The sequence below is a fragment of the Phaseolus vulgaris genome, chromosome 5 (genome assembly GCF_051622355.1).
Source record: "Phaseolus vulgaris cultivar YP4 chromosome 5, ASM5162235v1, whole genome shotgun sequence".
NCBI classification, from domain to species: Eukaryota; Viridiplantae; Streptophyta; class Magnoliopsida; order Fabales; family Fabaceae; genus Phaseolus; species Phaseolus vulgaris.
Genome location: NC_143502.1, coordinates 35,853,681 through 35,873,382, shown reverse-complemented (window position 1 = coordinate 35,873,382; position 19,702 = coordinate 35,853,681). Strand labels below are relative to the sequence as shown.

At 32.5% G+C, this 19,702-nt stretch overlaps 1 pseudogene; it reads right to left on the bottom strand.

Moving 5' to 3' along the window:
• Positions 1-7,295: 7,295 nt before the first annotated feature.
• On the bottom strand, positions 7,296-9,859 carry LOC150027598 (uncharacterized; annotated as a pseudogene).
• Between the last annotated feature and the right edge of the window lie 9,843 nt (positions 9,860-19,702).

The following is a 19,702-nucleotide window of genomic DNA, read 5'->3' as shown; positions in this document are numbered from 1 at the left end:
GCAACAATGTGTACAACATATACCAAAATCAAGGTAAGTAATCTTAATCACTCTTAACCTTTCTCACATAAATCAATCATAAAAAATAAACTTGTTTCACATTTCACAATTCTAATAAATAATTTATAATTCAAATTTGATTACTCCAAATCTTGAATTTAATTTAACGTAGATATAATCACATAAATTTATCAAATTTATACCCCATCAAAATTAATTAAGTTTATTTTATCTAAACCAAGTTAAATGACTAGATATAAACATTAGTTCAATATGGGCTTTTTATGACGGTTCTACATAACTTTTTATGATGATTCTAATGACGACATTAATGCAGACGATATAAAAACTTTGCACTTTCTTTGTCAGTTAAAAAACTATCATAATAAGTTGAACTTATTATGTCTATTGTATGTAAATTGTCATAAAATGTGCAAAATTAATGTAAAACCTGATTGTTGCACAACACTTTTTATGATGGTTCTAAGAAGAATCATCATAATAAGTCATGTTTTTATAACTATTGTGGATATAACTGTCATAGTATGTCATATTTCCTATGACTGTTATAAATATATCTATCATAATATGTCCAAATGGAACTTTCTATGATTGGTATTTCTAGAATAATCATAAAAATATAACTTACCATGATGGTTCTCATCATAATTATCATAGTAATTGATTTTTTAGGACAGATACTTATACCACCCGTCATAGTAAATCAGACTTTTTATGTCAAATTTTGCAATAATCGTCATGATAAGTTTGTATATGTTTTGCTTTATGAATTTTCCTCCATTCACTAGTAATAATCACCTACATATAATAATGTACAATCACTGTATATATTTTTTCAGAATTTGATTTTGAACTCATCCATAAGTTAATTTCATTTATTTATTTTAAAATATGAAGTTTTCTCCTTACATACTCTTACTTGTGAACAATACAATATTTTACAGTATTGTAAACATAAAAATAAAAGGCAATATTTAAATATTAAGAGTATACAAAAGATATAGAGACGGAAGATAAAAAAAAGTTATGTTTTATTACGTATGAAAATTTGGTGTGATTCAATTTTAGTTATGTATGTGCACTATAAATCAAAGAAAAATGCATATGATTTCTTTTTTTTAGATATATTTATCGTAATATAAATGTATTTAATATTTATTCATATTTTCAAAAATAATATTTATTTTAAATTTAAATAAATAGCCATAACACAAACATTGACTTTTAGGTCTAATTGGATAAAAATTATTCTTAAGAATTATGTGAATAATAAACATTTTAAATTATGTATTAACTTTTCAACAAGTATGCATGTTTTAATTTTAAATTATGTATACGCAATGATTAGAAGAACTTCCTACTTACATAATGAATGTTATATATATATATATATATATATAATTTAAAATTATAACACACATTATTCATCCCTAATCAGTTTTGCTTCCAACATTTAGAATAAAGAAGTACCTTTAACATTTCATCCCTTCCAAGAAACTTTCTATCATGAGAGAATGCTACAAGACCATAAAAAATCTAAGTGAAACTTATAATAAACTAGGGATATGAAAACATATGTTCAAGCACAGAATAATGAGGGAGAAAACACACGAATCATAGATGAAGTTCCAAAACCACCTCACAATAAAAATTACCGAATCGATGCTAAGGACAAAAAATACTAAAAAAATTGAGGCTTAAAACAATATTTTTCATAAGAGTGGAATGGACTATATGTTACCAATACACTCAACCGGCCCTGAGTTTTCAGCTATTGGCTGGACGAAGTTGGGTGATATCCCGACCAAACTAAAAAAACTAACAACTATATAAATGAAACAAAGAACACAATAAAAAAAACATTGAAGTAGAATTCATAAAAGAGGTATAATGCTCCAACAACAAAAAAAACTCACTTGATAATCTCATTCTCTAATCCAGTAATAATTCTATCTTCATCAAGCTAAAAACAAGATCAAAAAAAGTTTATTACAAAACCTCAAAATGATACAAAAATCTACTGAAGCTGAAATATCTGTGTTATGTTGTTGATTCACCTTCAACATTGCATCATTAAATGTTCATGTGCATGCCGAAACAAAAATCACTAGAATTGAATGTCTGCGATCGAGTAAATAGCTCCACGAACGAATGGATCGTATCGAATTGGAAAATGGAAAGATTTGTAGAAGTTATACCCTTCGTCGCAACTTTGCGGAAAATCGTTAGGTATCAATATGTTAGATACCTGGAAACCAATTAGCTATACAAGCTAAGAAAAACATTCAACTAATTCTGACACATTCCACATCATATACCTAATATCCTTGAAGCATTTCCATGAATACATAATGATTATCCTTTGTGATTCGCACATAACTTTACTACCAATATTGTACGAAATCCATATGTGCAATAATGTATAGTATACAATTTTTGTACGTGTATAGTGTGTAAGAAGCAAACCAGGGATGACAGGGATGTCTACTGTATATTATTACATATTAATGTGTATTGTACAAATTTCTTATTAATATTGTACGAAATCAATATGTGCAATATCCTTTGTGATCCACACACAACAATGGGGAATCCGTGCAATATCCGTACGCAACAAATTTGTGAAAAAAAAATGAAATGTTAAAGGTACAATGGAAAAATTGGTAGGAAATTTGTACAATGAGAAAATTGGTAAAAAATTTGTACAATATTGGTAGGAAAGTTGTGCAATATTGGTAGAATTCAATATTGATAGGAAAGTTGTGTGCGAATATTGGTAGGATTTCCTACCAATATTGTGTATATATTGTTGCACATATCCGTATCGCTAATATTGATTAGGATTCAATATATGCAATATCCTTTGTGATCCGCACACAAATTTTCTACCAATATTGTACAACTTTTCTACACAAATTTACTACCAATATTTTACAAATTTCCTACCAATATTGCACATATCCTTTGTGATCCGCACACAACTTTCCAACCAATATTATACGAAATCATTGTACAAAGTTTATTTATGCTACCCGCCGCAACACCTACAACTTTAACACTTTGTTTAAAGTGACAGTGTTTATATGTAAGTAATGTCAATCATAACTGTCACAATGTAATTCATTAAAGATTATTTAAACACCATTATATAGGGTATAATGTGACGTTTTTAAACGTCAATATTATAATAAAATTGAAAAAATAATACATCGATTTCAACTAACGTAATTTTAATTCTAAATAAATGGAATTTAGTCATCGCATTTTTATAATTTGGTTTGCACAATTAAACTAAACATAATATATTTTCTTAATAAAAAAATAAAATACTAATAAAATGAAATAATATATAAATTTATAAGCATCCATTTATTGCATTGAAAATTAAAATACACATAATATTATTCAAAAGTTGATACATAATTGAAAATTAAAACACAAATAATTGTTCAAAAGTTGATACGTAATTTAAAATTAAAACATACATACTTGTTCAAAAGTTAAAACATAATTTAAAATTAAAACACACATTATTCATCCCTAATCAGTTTTGCTTCCAACATTTTATCCTATTACTTGGTTAGGTGATGATGGAGTATCACTTCCAATATCTGATGTCTGAAATAAATAATTTTAAATCAATGATTTTCAATGTTATAATTATTAAAAAAAGACATCAATAAATATTTAAATATATTAATACCTCATTGACTTTTATTTATTTTGTTGATCTCTATATTTCTAAACATATGCATTCATTCTATAACATGATTTTATGTTTTTGTCAATCAATTTCTAAGCTACATATCTAAAGCTAAAATACAAAAGAACTATCATAGTTTTGTAGTATGAAAACTGATCAATTGTGGATGCAGTCAAATAGTATCAACTGGTCATATATAATTTTTAACTTTACTTCTTTTAATGTTTAAAAAATAAGATGCATATTCTTAATTTAAATTTTTAAAAGATACAATAATTTATATTTTATTAATTATTAAAAAAATTGAAATATCAAATTGTATTTGCATTTTAACTTTTGCCTAACAATTACATGAAAAATGTACTATTATAAAACAACCTAACAAATAATATGTGCAATTTTGTGTGGTAGTTATCCATATATGCAATATTCTACTGTAATTATCAATATGTTAATATTGTATACTTGGTGTCAATATGTCAATATGTGCAATATTGTTCAGTAATCATAATGTGTGCAATATTATACAATAGTATTCAATATGTGTAATATTGTACAATAGACATCAATATATATAATATTGTAGAGTACACGTCAGTTTGTGCAATGTAGACATCAATATATGTAATATTGTACAAATCAATATGTGATATATTATACCGTAATTATCAATATGTGCAATATTGTACAATAGTCCTCAATATAAGCAGTATTGTACAATAAACATAAATATGTGCAATATTGTAAAGTAGTCATCAATATGTGCAATATTATACAATAATAAAAAATATGTGTGCAATATTGTACGGTAAACATCAATATGTACAATATTTTATAGTAAACATGCAATATTGTACCGTAGTTATCAATAAATTTAATTTTTCAAGTCAATACAACAACAACACTTTTGTTTTCTTTGTGGATACAATGAAAGGTATGCTAATACTGCCCCTTAAAACATGTTATAAGTTTCATGAATGCCTCCTTATTGTTGTCTGACATAAATATAAATTTTGTTGTAGTGATGCAATCATCAGATCCATTGGGATTTCTAAACCTTACCCAGACACTCGAGTTCTCTTATCAAGCTCTTGCAAATGGTGTTACACAGCATGCTAAGCTGAGATTGAGAAGGAAAAGTTAGAGAAGTCATCATCTATGTGTATAAACTTGATTAAAGGGGAGATTCATTTTAAACTTGATTAGGGATGTATGAGCTTTTTATGTGTTTTAATTTTCAATTACATATAAATTTTTGAACATTATTATGTGTACTTTAATTTTCAATGAAATAAATGGATGATTATAACTTAATACATTATTTTATTTTCTTATAAAAAAGTGGTGGTTAAATTTTATAATTGTATAAAACAGATTATGAAAAAAATTATAAAAAAGTGGTTGTTAAATTTTATTTATTCAGAATTAAAATTACGTCAGTTAAAAACGCCACTACTTACGTAAATTATGGCGCCAAAATCTTCTTCAATGAATGTAAATTGCGACAGTTATAACTGATATTACTTACATATAAAAATCGTCACTATTTACACTATGTTTAAAGTGGTGGGTGTTGCGGCGGGTAGTGTAAAACCGCCACATTAAACTTTGTGGCGGCCAGTTCTATGGCGGTTTGGGAAACCGCCACAAGCGTATATTGTGGTGGTTATAAACGTCAGTTTATACGAAAATAACCGCCACAATATACACTTTTTTTTGTAGTGACCCATACAAAAAGTATGTGAATATCATTATTATAAATCACAATCACATAAAATAAATGTTTATTTTTATATCATTTTAATTAATAATAAATAAAAGTAGAAACAAAATGCATTATCATGGATTTATTCCAACAATATTAATCTTCCAATCCGATCTGAAGTGAAATACACGTGGATGTTAAGATAGATTAATTTACACTAATTAAATTATTTTAACTTACGTTGTTTCTGCTTTTATTTTTTCATGGATTCGTCGGAAGCAGCCGATCCGCCGGTAGCAGCCGAAGCAGCCTCTCTTCCTTTCTCTCTAGATGCCACTCCTCATATCGGTTCCTTTCTTACTTCCCCTATCCTTCCTCGTGCTCCAGTCATGCATCTTCTCCCTCCTTTTGCGTCGCTTTTATTTTCGCTATTTCACTCTGAACTTTTATTCCCACTACTAGGGGTGGCAATGCGAGCTGTCCCGCCCCACATAGAATTTGCGGGTTGATTTTTCTAGTCCGTCCCGCGTAAGGGTTGACCCGCGGGTCTGTGATAAAAACAGAATAGGATGTAGGGTTCCTGGCTAAGGGCACCGAAGATAAAGATTGCAGGAAGAAAAACCAATCGGGGTTTCCGCACAGAGAAGAGGAACAAAATCGAGAATTGGGTTCGCACAGAGAAGAGAAAACAGAAGAAGAATCCAGAGGTGAGTAAAAATGTGTATTATCATATATTTTTCCATGATTACAATATGTATTTATATGTATGTAGCTAAGCGGTGAAAGCGGTGGTCACACTCACCGCTCACTTTACATCTAAAACTCATGGGTCACACTAACCGCTCACTTTTACATCTAAAAATCACTTTATATGTGACAATACCCCTCCCATGAATACATTCTTGTCCTAAAAAATGAAATGAAGGGTATTTTCTTTTGAAGTCATAGTAAAACTCCCATGTAGCATCTTCTGGAAGGTTATGCTTCCATTTCACAAGCACTTTGGTGGCTGCCATTCCCTTTCTTTTTACAGTCATCCTATCCAATGGCTTCGGGCTCTTTCTCCTGCAACCTTTCCTCAGCTTGATAAGGCAACTCAGTAGCGACTATTGTATCTCCCACATACTTCTTCAGCTGAGATACGTGGAACACATTATGAATTTTTGAGTTTACAGGAAGTTCTAATTTGTAGGCTACTTCTCCCACCTTGTCCAGAATTTGATAAGGCCCAAAATACTTAGGGCTTAGTTTGGCATAAGGCCTAAAGCTCACTGTGAATTGTCAGTAGGACTGCAACTTCACACAAACTCTATCACCAATCTCATATTTCCTATCAGATCTGTGCCTATCAGCCCACTTGCTTCATTCTTTCTTGCGCCCTTTTCAAATGGAATTTGATTACTTTTAGCATTTCCTCCCTTTTTTGCAAGACTTCTATCAACCAATTCAATATTAGATTCCCCAAGCAAATATGGCAGATGTATAGGGGGGAGTTGTCCATACATAATTTCGTATGGTGTAGACTTCGTAGCAGTATGATATGTTGTATTATACCACCACTCAGCCAGGGATAGCCATTTCACCCAATTTTGTGGTGATTCAGCACACATACACCTGGAATAAGTCCCAAGAAAGCAATTTACCACTTTCGTCTGTCCATCAGTTTGTGGATGGTAATTTGTAGATAGTTGGATCTTAACCCCTTGCACCGCCATCAATTCTTGCCAAAATTGGCTCACAAAAACATAATCTCTATCACTAGTTATAGTATGTGGGAACCCATGCAATTTAAACACATTGTCTAAAAAAGATTGTGCTACTTCCTTTGCTGAGTAAGGATGAAATAAAGTCATAAAGTGAGCGGCCTTACTCAGTCTGTCCACAACCACAAAAATCACCTGTTTGCCATAGGAACTAAGCAATCCTTCAATGAAATCCATAGTAATATGCTGCCAAATATTTTCAGGAATGGGCAAGGGCTGTAATAAACCTGGACTCGCAGCTGAATCACTTTTATTTTGTTGGCACGTTGTGAGCGTTGTATAAAATGTTTTCCAGTAAACCACTGCTTTAACTCTCTTTATAGTTGCATTAACTCCCGAATGTCCCCCACTAGCTGAAGCATGCAACCACTGCAAAATTTCTTTCCTCAATAGGGAGTCGTTTCCTACCACCAATCTTCCTTTTCTCCTCAATTCATCATGCTGCCATGAATAATGCTTGTGGGCAGGTACATTTTTTTGCACCTTTGTAATCAATTTCTGTAAATTTGAATCAGCAGTCCAAGATTGTTTTATTCTAGTTAGCAGATGTGACTCTAATTGAAGAGTAATAAGGCTTTTGCATTCCACATTATCTAGTCTAGAAAGGGCATCAACTACAACATTGTCTTGCCCTTTTCTATACTCTATTGAGAAGTCAAATTCCATCAATTTCACTAACCATTTTTGCTGAAAATCAGTGGTCCACCTCTGATTCAGGAAGTATTTTAGGCTGTAATGATTTGTCTTGATAATAAAATGCCTATTTAGTAGGTAATGCCTCCATTTCTGTACCGCAAAGACTACTCCTTGCAATTCCTTTTCATAAGTTGAATTAGACTATTGTTGCTTATTAAAAGCTTCGCTAATATAAGTTATAGGATGACTTTCCTGCATTAAAATTGCCCCAATTCCGTATCCAGAAGCATCTACCTCAATAACAAAATTTTGTGAGAAGTTTGGAAATGCCATAACTGGTGTGCTACTCATTAATGTTTTTAGCCTGTCAAAAGCTTGTACAGTTATATCAGTCCATGTAAAATTGTCTCTGCTTAACATATCAGTTAAGGGTTACGGATGACTCCATATCCTTTAACAAATCGCCTATAATAACCAGCTATCCCCAAAAAACCCCTCAACTGCTTTAGGGTCTAAGGTAAAGGCCAGTTGACAATGGTTGCAATTTTATTAGTATCAGTAGAAACACCTTTACCCGATATGATATGTCCCAAGTATTCCACAGTATCCACCGCAAAAGAACACTTAGATCTTTTAGCAAATAAAGAGTGGAGTCTAAGGGTTACCAGGACTTGTTGTAGTTGTTGGAGATATTCCGTCAAATTCTTACTATAAATGAGAATATCATCGAAGAAAACTAATAAAAATTTCCTAAAAAACTGTTGAAATATTGTGTTCATGAGTCCCTGAAAAGTAGTAGGTGCATTCGTGAGGCCAAAGGGCATTACCAAGTATTCATAATGTCCTTAGTGTGTTCTGAATGTTGTTTTCCATATATCTGCAGGGTCCATTATGACTTGATTGTACCCTGCTCTCAAGTCAATTTTGAAAAGATTGTGGAGTGTTTAAGTTCGTCCAACAAGTCATCAACTAAGGGAATAGGAAACTTGTTTTTACTGTACCCTTATTTAGCTCCCTGTAGTCCACACATAATCGCCATGATCCATCTTTCTTTCCCACCAGCACTACTGGACTTGCATAGGGGATACTGATGTTCTGAATGATTCCAGACTTCAAATATTCCTGTATAAGTTTGTCAATAATGTCTTTTTGGGTTTTCGCATACCTATATGGTCTCCTATTTACCGAGTCTACTCCTTGACTCAAGGGTATTTGGTGATCATGTCTTGTCCTGAATGGAGGTAATTGAGTGGGTTCTTGAAACTCTTCAAGTAACTCTTATACTTCAAGCGGTAATCCTGATTGGTCCACCTGGGTGTGGGCATGGGTTGTTAAGGACTGTAATAAAGTTCCTGTGTCATCCACTACTTGCATCAACGAGAGGTGCACTCCATCGGTTAATGTTTTACAAAACTGTTGTTTCTTAACAGTTTTTACCTTATTTGTTGTCGCTCCTCTTAACACATGTCTCCTTCCTTGGACTCTAAACTCCATAGTAAGGTTATCAAAGTTCCATATGATATCTCCTAGTTGTATTAGCCATTCAATGCTTAATACCAAGTCGCAACACCTTAAGGGAAGTAACAACATATCTGCTGTAAAAGTTGTATGCTGAATAGTCCACTTGAAATTCTTGACCATAGAAGAAATAGAGATTTTAGATCCATCCGCCACCACAACATTTAGAGGCTGCATTTGTTCAATTGTACACCCATAGTTTTTAGCAACTTGAGCATCCAAGAAATTGTGGGTACTGCCACTGTCAATCAAAATGTGCATTGGTTTTTTCTGATAATATCCCATAATTCTCATGGTTCGAAATCATGTTACCCCCGTTAAAGCATTAACAGAAATTTGTGGTTTAGCCGACTGTGTTGGCTCCTCCTCCTCACCGGTAGTGTCCTCAACGGTAATATCATTGTTGTCCATCTCCATCGCATGAATTTGCAATTTCTTATGAACCAAACTATGCTCCATGGAATAAGGTTCATCACAAAAATAGCATAGTCCTTTCGCTCTCCTCTCTGACATGTATGTGATGTTGAAGATGGAGGAAGCTTCTTCTCTACTCAGTCCTTGTGTGTGTTTGATGAAGAAAATAACTAGTTTGCTTTGAAGTTGTAATGAGTTTAGATGATCTTGTATTTAGGCTTGTGTTTGTGTAAGGTTGCCGTTTGCTGTATGACCTATTCTAGATGCCTAATCAAGCTTAGTTTAAGCATATGAAGTGGTTAAATGTTTTTCAAAAAGCTTTTTAGAGTTTTCTCCAAAAATCAGGATACTGCACAAAAATAAATCTGTTTCTCTGTAAAAGAATAGGTTTATTTTTGTTGTGCTGAAAGGATTTTCGAAATTCTGTTAGGGCACCAAAGGTACAACTCAGTCAGTTATTTCAGTTAGCTAAGTTGGCAGTTTTCCTAAAAATAAATCTGTTTGTTTTTAAATCAACCTATTGTTTTTATAACAACTTTTTAACTGGTTTTTGAAAAATTGTTAGAAACTATTTTCTATAAATTGAAAGGTCTTTCTTACATGAAAGGTTGTTGAGAGCAATCACGGTTTTAACAGAGATTAAACATTTTCTGTGTGAGAAGAAGGATTGAATTGAGTTTTTGAAAGGTTTTCCAAAGGGATCTTCAAGTGTGTTTGTTCTAGGAAAACCTTGATCTTGGTGAAGGTGCTAGTGCAGTTCTATAGCAAATTTAACTACTGGTTTTGAGTTCTTGCATCTTCTTTCAGGTGTTATATTTCCTTTATTCTTTCTTTGATAGGGTTTCTTGGAGTGCAAGGTGTGCTAAAATAGGGTTTTTCAGCTTAGGTTGTATGGTTCTTGTAGGGTTCAAGAACTACAGTGTATTGTAATTGATTGCAATTGGTTTTAGTGGATTCCACCTTGGAGTAAGGTGAAACTGGATGTAGCTCTTTATGAGTGAACCAGTATAAATTGTGCTTGGATTGTTCGTCTCATCCCTGCACTCATTTCTGGTTTTGGTTAAATCTGTCAAGAACGAAATCTGTTCATTTGAAATTAAACCTGTTAATTCTAGGCTTAGTATAAACTGTTCTTCTTGATCTGGAAAAGTCTTCTAATAATAAAAAAACATTTGTATATGTGTTTTTATTTGGATTAAGGAAAAACAGTTTTATTCATTAAATCCTTGATAAAGACTCATTGTTTTTGAAGCTTTGTGTTTGATAAAGTTGATTGTTCTTTTGGTATATTCTGTGTTCTTCAAAACTGTGAAAAGTGAACCAATCTAATTGTGCTATCTTTCACTGTTTGATCTTAATCCTGATCTGGTGCAGTTCTGTTTGTGTTAAAGTGTTTTGAAGAATCAATCTGTTCATTCTAAAATCAATTTGTTCTTTTTCCTCTGATATACTGTAAAACAGTTTGTGTTTGCATAAATTTTATAACTTCAATTCACCCCTCTCCTCTTGAACTTAGACACTAATAGACCCAACAATTGGTATCAAGAGTTAGGACTTGTATTTTACTCAAGTGTGTGCATTATGTCTGAGTTTAAAATGCCTTTTGCTGAAGGTGCGTCTATTAATAGACCTCCTATATTTGGTGGTGTGAATTATGCTTTCTGGAAAATTAGAATGAAGATCTTCATGGAATCAATTGACATGGGTATTTGGGATGCAGTGGCAAATGGACCTTTTGTACCTATGCAGGTTGTTAAAGAAGAAACAGTAAAGAAGTCTTGGTCTGAATGGAGTGAAACTGAAAGGAAGAAGGCTCAATATGACTCTCTAGCCAAGAACATCATCACCTCTGCATTGAATATGGATGAATTCTTTAGAGTGTCTCAATGCAACTCAGCTAAGGAGATGTGGGAAGTACCTGAAGTAACCCATGAGGGCACGGATGATGTGAAACGGTCAAGGAAGCATTCACTCATTCAAGAATATGAGCTGTTCAGGATGCAATCAGAAGAGAGCATTGCAGATGTGCATAAACGATTTACACATATTGTAAATCATCTTACTGGTCTTGGTAAGGTCTTTGACAAGGAATAACTCAACATAAATGTGTTGAAATGCCTTGATAGGAGCTGGCAGCCTAAGGTAACAACAATCTCAGAATCAAGAGATTTATCCAAGATGTCCACTGCTGCATTGTTTGGAAAATTGATGGAACATGAGCTAGAACTCAAAAGATTGAAAGAACAAGAAACAGTGGAGAAAAGAGCCAAAGGAATTGCCTTGAAGACTACCATGGAACAGGATACAAGTGCTGAAGAGGAGAATCCTGAACATCATGAGACTTTGAGTCTCCTCACTAGAAAATTCAGTAGATTCCTTAGAAGAAAAAACCGAGATAGAACTCAACAAAGAAAAAGATACTCAAAATCCAATGACTCAAACTCTTCTAGTTACACTTGCTTTGGGTGTGGCAAACCAGGTCATATAAAGGTTGATTGTCAAAACAATCAAAACAAAGAAAAATCAGCAAGTAAGAAGAGTGAAAGAGGCAAAGGAAAAAGAGCATATATCTCTTGGGAGGAAAATGAAGTATCCTCAACAAGTGACTCCTCAAATGGAAGTGAAGAAGCAAATATGTGCTTCATGGTGAATGATGAAGGATCAGTATCTGACTCGGTAAGTGATTTTTCAACTGATTCTGAAAGTTATGATAAGTTATTTATTGCTTTTAAGGAAACACATGATGAAGCAAATAGATTGGCTGTTATATGTACCAAACTGAACAAAGTAAACAGGGTACTGGAACCTAAAGTTAAGGCTATTGAGGAAGAATTACACAAAGCTAAAACTGATTTGGTTAGCCTTGAATTAACATGTCTGCATGCATCCATAGAAACCTGTGAAAACTGTAATAAACTGGAAAAAAAGGTTGAATATCTGCTAAAAACATTATCAAATTTCACCAAAGGAAGAGAAAATCTTGAAACACTGCTGGGTTCACAAAATGTTGTTTTTAATAAGAATGGTCTAGGATACAATCCTGGAATGAAGAACAATGTTAAAAAGTTGTCCAGTTTTTTTTTCCTTCCAAAACAAGTTTTTCTTCTTTTAACAACTCAAATACTATGCATACTGCATCTTGCTTTTACTGTATGAAAAATGGACATATCTCCAGAACATGTAAAGCTAGAAGGTACCTTGTTTCCAAAGGATTGACCAAATGACTTCCTAAGGAAAGGGATTAATCATGCTGGACCCTAGACTAGAAAAGGGTACCATATGTGTTAAATCTGTTTTGTTTTGCAGAAAAACAGTAGGAAAACTCAGTGGTAATTGGATAGTGAGTGTTCAAAGCACATGATTAGTGATGTGACTCAATTCACAAGTCAAATTATACACAATTATTGTATGCAATTATTGTACGCAATTATGTGCAATTAATTCAATAATGATATAATCCCACGATTAGATTAGTGGATCCTAGATAATTAACTTAAATTTGGAGAGAGAAAGAAAGTCTCATACATTACACTTTGTTTTATATTTCCTGTACCACATGTATGCAATTATTGTACGTTATTTTAGATATTGTACGCAATTATATGTAATTAATTTAATAATGATAGAATCTCATGATTAGTTTATCTTACATAATTAGCTTATAATTTGAAGAGAGAAGTATATGTATGTAATTACTGTAGGTTATTGTATGATATTGTATGCAATTATATGTAATTAATTTAAGAATTAAGAATATGCAAACCTTTACCGTTGCCACCAAATTTGCTGTCGGCGCCTCCTCTCCTTCTGACTCAGACTCAAATGTCTCTCAGCCGCACCCGCCTTCCGGTTTTCCCCGTCTTCTGTCGTCAGACCCCACGTCTTCTCATAGTTACCCCTTGTCTCTGCCTTCAGAAGCTATGTCTTCCTCGTGCTGGCCCGTCGACTTCGGATTAGTAGGTGAGAGTAGTAGAATGTATATTGTAAAGAGATGTATATTGTGATGTTTTTTTTTCACAACATTCTTGCTTAATGTAATAAATCTTTTCTCCAATAAAGAATGTTTTTTTTCCTAGTTGTTGCTACACCCATCTAACTTCCTTACCCAAGACGAGACACGAGTCTTGAAGCTGCAAACATAAGTGTAAATTCCTGACAATTATGGACAATGTTGTTAATTTTTTAAATTATTTTGTATTACTTTTTTATAAAATTTAATTCATTTTTTATAAAAAAAATACCTAGAATTATATAAGTACTTATAATTATAGGACCGATATAGTTTTTTATTTTTTTCTCATTAAATTTGATCTCTTATCTTGTAAAACTTCCAATTCAGATTATTTTTTTTGTTATTTTAAATAATTTAAATACATTGAAGAGTTTAAATACTTCACAAAACAACACATTAAAAAAATATTACAAAAATAATAGTTTTTAACCTCCACTGTAATTAAAAAAAAGAAAAAAATAACTCTATTTCCCTTTTTCTACATTACTCCTACCCCATCGAGAACATTCTACTTTTTGAATTTAATTTAAATATTTATTGGCGGTAAAAATGTTAAATTATATATATTTTTAATGATATACAGAGAGAACTAAAGTCACTTTAAACACTATAAAAATTAAATTAAACTTTTTAAAAGATAAAGGACTAAATTGAACATAAGTAAAAAAAATAAAGGATTAAAATTATAATCGCACCTAAAAAATATGTAACAACTATTTAAATTATAACATCTTCCTAGTTAATTTTAAAAAGATTTAGTATCCTTTTATCTTTACTAATATAGCCTTTTCAGCTGTAAATAAATTGTAATATTTTAAAAATAAAATATCAATAGTTCATTTAAAAAATAGTGCTTTAAATAATTATTGAATTGCTGACGAATTATATCTTTATGTAATTCAACATTTCCTGGTGGGAAAGTGGTTATATAAGTGGTGGAGCAAAAGCGACTCTTCATTTATAATTCATATTTACATGCACTTCATCTTTTTCTAATGCTTTCTCTTCCGCGACTTTCATCGTCATTGCCAACATCGAAGTCGTCATCTCTTCCAAGCTCGCTAACCCCATTTGAGATAACAATTTTCGATGTTTCTTCAATATTGTACACAATTATATGCAATTAAGTTTGAATATTTTAACCGTAAAACGACGACTTTCTAGCCATTGTTGATCAGTGTGTAGTCTTATGTCCCAAAATAAAGAAGGTAGCTATTTAACTGCCTTCTTAGATTCAAACAAAAAGAGCGACTATGGTAAAAACCACTCTTTTACACCTCCCTATAAGATGTATATATAATATATGCATTATTATTAATTTATATTATGTTAGTTGTTAGGTTAGAATAGAAGTCTATGAAGAGGTAACGGTGGTGGTGAAGAGCGGCAACAACGACAATGGCGGTCTAACGACAAGATAACCACAAGAAATGACGAGAAATAATGACCAACAACTGCCAATGACCCCTACAAGTTATAATTATATTAATAATAAATAAGTTCCAAATTCATTAATTGTAATTTAAAATTATATACTTACTGATGCAAGCAAGGTGCTAAATACACTTCTTTGCCTACATTTTGAAATGTCTCTATTAAGTATGTTTGCACTTCACTCGCTTTATTTCCTACATTCTGAATGACAACTGGGTTAAGAAATCCATAAATATAAGCATTCTTCTTCTCGATGCAGAGGTGATGTAAATACCTTAAACATTGAAAAAATAATGTTAGAGTAAAATATAAATATATTAAACTATTTTAAAGGTTAATGAAAGTATACTTACAACAACCAAAGTTGTAGAACTGATATAGATAGTTGATCGGTGCCAGTAACAATCTCACAAATATCCTTATGACATAAAAAAAAGGGGCGTTACTGGTCCTGCCTATAACATTATGAGGCATATCTAATTAGACTATTTGCTTTCTAATTGTCACTACCACTGCACCAAGTTGTTGGAAAGAAGACATTTGTGATTCTTGAGGGTTGACAACTTTTGAATTTTTAAGACTCATCCTAAATTTAAATAAAATTAGTATATAAATATAATTTGTGTGAAGATATTAAAAAGGATAAAAACAACTTTTACTACAATCGCCTTTGCCAATCTAGTTGGCCAAATGATAAAATTCCCTGGGGTCTGTCCTACTATTTGAACCTCCTCAGTGGACACAAGAACTCGAGCAGAAGAATTTAAAAAATCTATAACCACAACTTGTATCATATCATCCTTAATCGTCTGGTGGTAGATGATCGATCCTAACTTATAGATTTTACCTAAACCCACATAAATATGAGAATAAACAAAATAGAATTGGAATAAAAATTACCTAAGGCCACCAAATGTTGGGGATGATCATCAACATTTAATTCGCAGTCAACAAGGATATTAACACTACCATCATCTGATTCTTCAACAGTATGAAAACTTTCCTTTGTGCTGACAAGAATAGGGGAAACCTCTAGAGGTGAAGGGGCAACAGGAGGTTGAATGGACACTCCCATGGATATTAACTCTGCTCGCATTTCCGACAACAATTCATCCCTCAATGTGGGGAATATGTCCTTCTTAAACTCGTCTTTGAGAAGTTTCTTGTCGACCTCACTAAGTTGTGATAAAGTAACATTTTTTCGTCAAAAGCAGATCTTTGGCCACCTGAATAATAGGGTATATTTGTTAATTTTATTTACAAATTTGTTACAAGTGTGTAACTAAGACGATGCTCAATGTGGATGGCAACCTTGTGCAGCTAAAGAAACTTTTTTAAGGTAGGCAAAGGAGGTGCAATTTCTCTGTGTGCTTTTACCATCCATTTTTCGTGTTAAATGCCAAAGTTAACAAATGAGCAACCGGGTGTGAGCTTAGAATATTTCTTTTTGTGCACGGTGCCAAGTATAAGGACAAGCTTTGGTGTTAATTTATGTGGAAATCAACATACATTAAGACACTGCTTTTTTTACCTTGTTCCCATTATGTAGGTATGCTATTGATAAGTGTCTAATTTCAGTAATATTTCATATTAAAATATAGGCACTTATGAGGATTTATTGCTAATTTACATATAAAATAATCCCTAATTTATGAATTTATACCTTTTTACATTTTTTATGATCTTTATTTGAATAAGAGTATTTTATTCCCAAATTTGGTGTTAATTGCAGATTTTTAAGGAAGATTGGAGATTTGGATTAAAGATATGATTTGAGCTAAAAAGATAAAGATAGAAGGTCCCAGAATGGAAAAAGATACAAAGAAAGATTGGGCCTTTTTTATGTTTTATCATTTAGCCCATTAGCGTGACACAATAAACAACCTAACCCTAGAAAACTAGGATAAATAGAGGGCTAGAGGCTCAACCTTAGGGGGCCAGATTGAGAGGAAAAAACACCATAGAGTGAATTGTAACCCAATTGGGAGAATGGAAGGTGCTAGAAGTATGCGTGGCTAATTCTACCCTTTGGGATTGGGAGTAATCTGCTCAAACTCTTATGTATTGAGGTGATATCTTATATATTAATATTCAGTTCTTGATTGATTATTGGTAGATAAAGATAGAAGGTCCCAGAATGGAAAAAGATACAAAGAAAGATTGGGCCTTTTTTATCTTTATCTTTTTAGCTCAAATCATATCTTTAATCCAAATCTCCAATCTTCCTTAGAAATCTGCAATTAACACCAAATTTGAGAATAAAATACTCTTATTCAAATAAAGATCATAAAAAATGTAAAAAGGTATAAATTCATAAATTAGGGATTATTTTATATGTAAATTAGCAATAAATCCTCATAAGTGCCTATATTTTAATATGAAATATTACTGAAATTAGACACTTATCAGCTATCAAAAAGAATATATGCAGTTTTTACTGCATATTTCTGCAACAGCTATAACAACTCAAACACTTGTTTTTTCATGACTGTAATAGGAGTTTTGGATGCCTAGGATCTACAAACTCTGCATTTAAGTACATCCAATTGGTAATGGTATTTTTAGCAAGTTAATTATTTTTTTGGCATATAAAGTTGTTTCCAATCAATGATTTTTCCTCTAACCTGGGTATTGTATCTGGACTAATTTGATTAAACTTTACGCCAAACTCTGCAACCATATCCTTTAACTCAAAAATCTTCAATTTGTTGCTACTTAATTTTGGCTTTTCTTGCTTAAAGGTTGTGCTATGTGTACTATATATTCCTCTCATCCAGAAATAAGTAGAGCTAAGAAATAACAGTAAAAGTAAAAGTAGTTGTTACTATTATTGAATGTATTTCATTCAGCTTGACATTGAGGAATGTTGGTTCTCTAACTTCATTAATTAATGCTACACAAGTCATCAATGAATGATACACATTATGTTGAAATGCTAACTCGGGTTCCAAAAACCAAACTGTGAGTAACAGCAGAGAAGAATTCAAAAATTTCATATGCATTCGTAAATACATATCAAGTAAAGTATCAATTCAAAAATTTCAAATGCAAACAACAAAGCACATTCTCAGTTTCAAAAAAACTGTAAACGCATTCGTAATATAAGCAAAATGCATCAAATCTGAAACCATTGCCCGAAGCTGCAAGGAGAAGGAGAAGGAGCTAATATAAACACACCATGAACATTGCATAAAGGAGAAGAAGTATTTAGGGATTAAAAAAAGGGAAACTCAAGTTTCGAAACCAAACAAGTTTAGGACAAATCACCAGGGCAAAAAGAAGAAAAGGGTACTCTTTATTTAGTGCAATTTTTGCGCTACCTGCTTTCGTAAAAAATGTAGTGGCATTTTTTAAATTATTTTGATTTACGAATGCGGCTATTTGTATAGCCGCACTTGTAAATCAAAGCGTTTTGATTTATGAATGCGGTTTTACCTTTAGCCACATTCGTAAATCCTTTTTTATCCTAAATTTTGAAGCGCGCCACACACAATTTCAAACTTTCTTTCTCGTCTTTGCTTTCGTTTCGCGTTTGCGCTCTGAGTTATCTCCTTCTGTTGCATATGCATTCCATTTGTTCCAATGTAAGTTTCTTGAACTCTCTTTCTTCCTTTTCATCTTCACAAATATATGCATAAATGTTTTCATTTTTCTTATATATGTTTTTTTCCTTGCATTGGTGGTCTCGAAGCACTATTTCATTGGCTGACATTCGTTGCTCCGTCGCTGCTTCCCTATCCTGCCGCCGCTGTTGCTGGCGATCCCGTGCCACTCATGTATAATTTTTTTCGTTTTTCTTACATTGTTTGGTTTCTTGCATTGCTCAGTACTCTTTCATTTCCTTCGTGGGTTCTTATGGGTTTTTTGGTTTGCTCTGTTGCTGCTTCCCTGTTTGCCGCCGCTTCCGTTGTCGCTGTCGTTGCTGACGCTCCTGTGCCACTCTTCATCAACATTGCCTTCACACAAGATTGGCGGTGTTTTAAATTTTTTGGAATTTTTTTATAATGTTTTGGCATATACAAGTGCGGTTATAAGAAATAGCCGCACTTATAAATGGTATTTACAAGTGCGGCTATATAGCAGCACTCTAATCTCTTCAATTTACAAGTGCGTGTTGATCAAATGCGGCTATATATGTGGCTATATAGCCGGCCTTATAAATTTAAAATAGCCGCACTCGTTTTGCCTTTTTGCACTAGTGAATGGGAAACACATCAGATTTGCGTGTATAAGTTTCGATTGACCTACCTCAATGATGGAAGGAGAAGCTTCGACGCGGAAGGGTTTTGTTTGAGAGGAGAAAGTGAAGATGGTGGAAGGAGAAGATTAAGCCGCGGAAGGAGTACCATCGTAGGGTTTCTAAAAATTGTTAAGGAAGGAGAAACTTCAGTGTGCGTGGAGAAGGGTTTCTAAAAATTATTAAATACTTATTATGTCAGTTGTAATAAAATATGAAATAGTAAAAATTTATTATGACGGTTCTACTCTAAATCGAC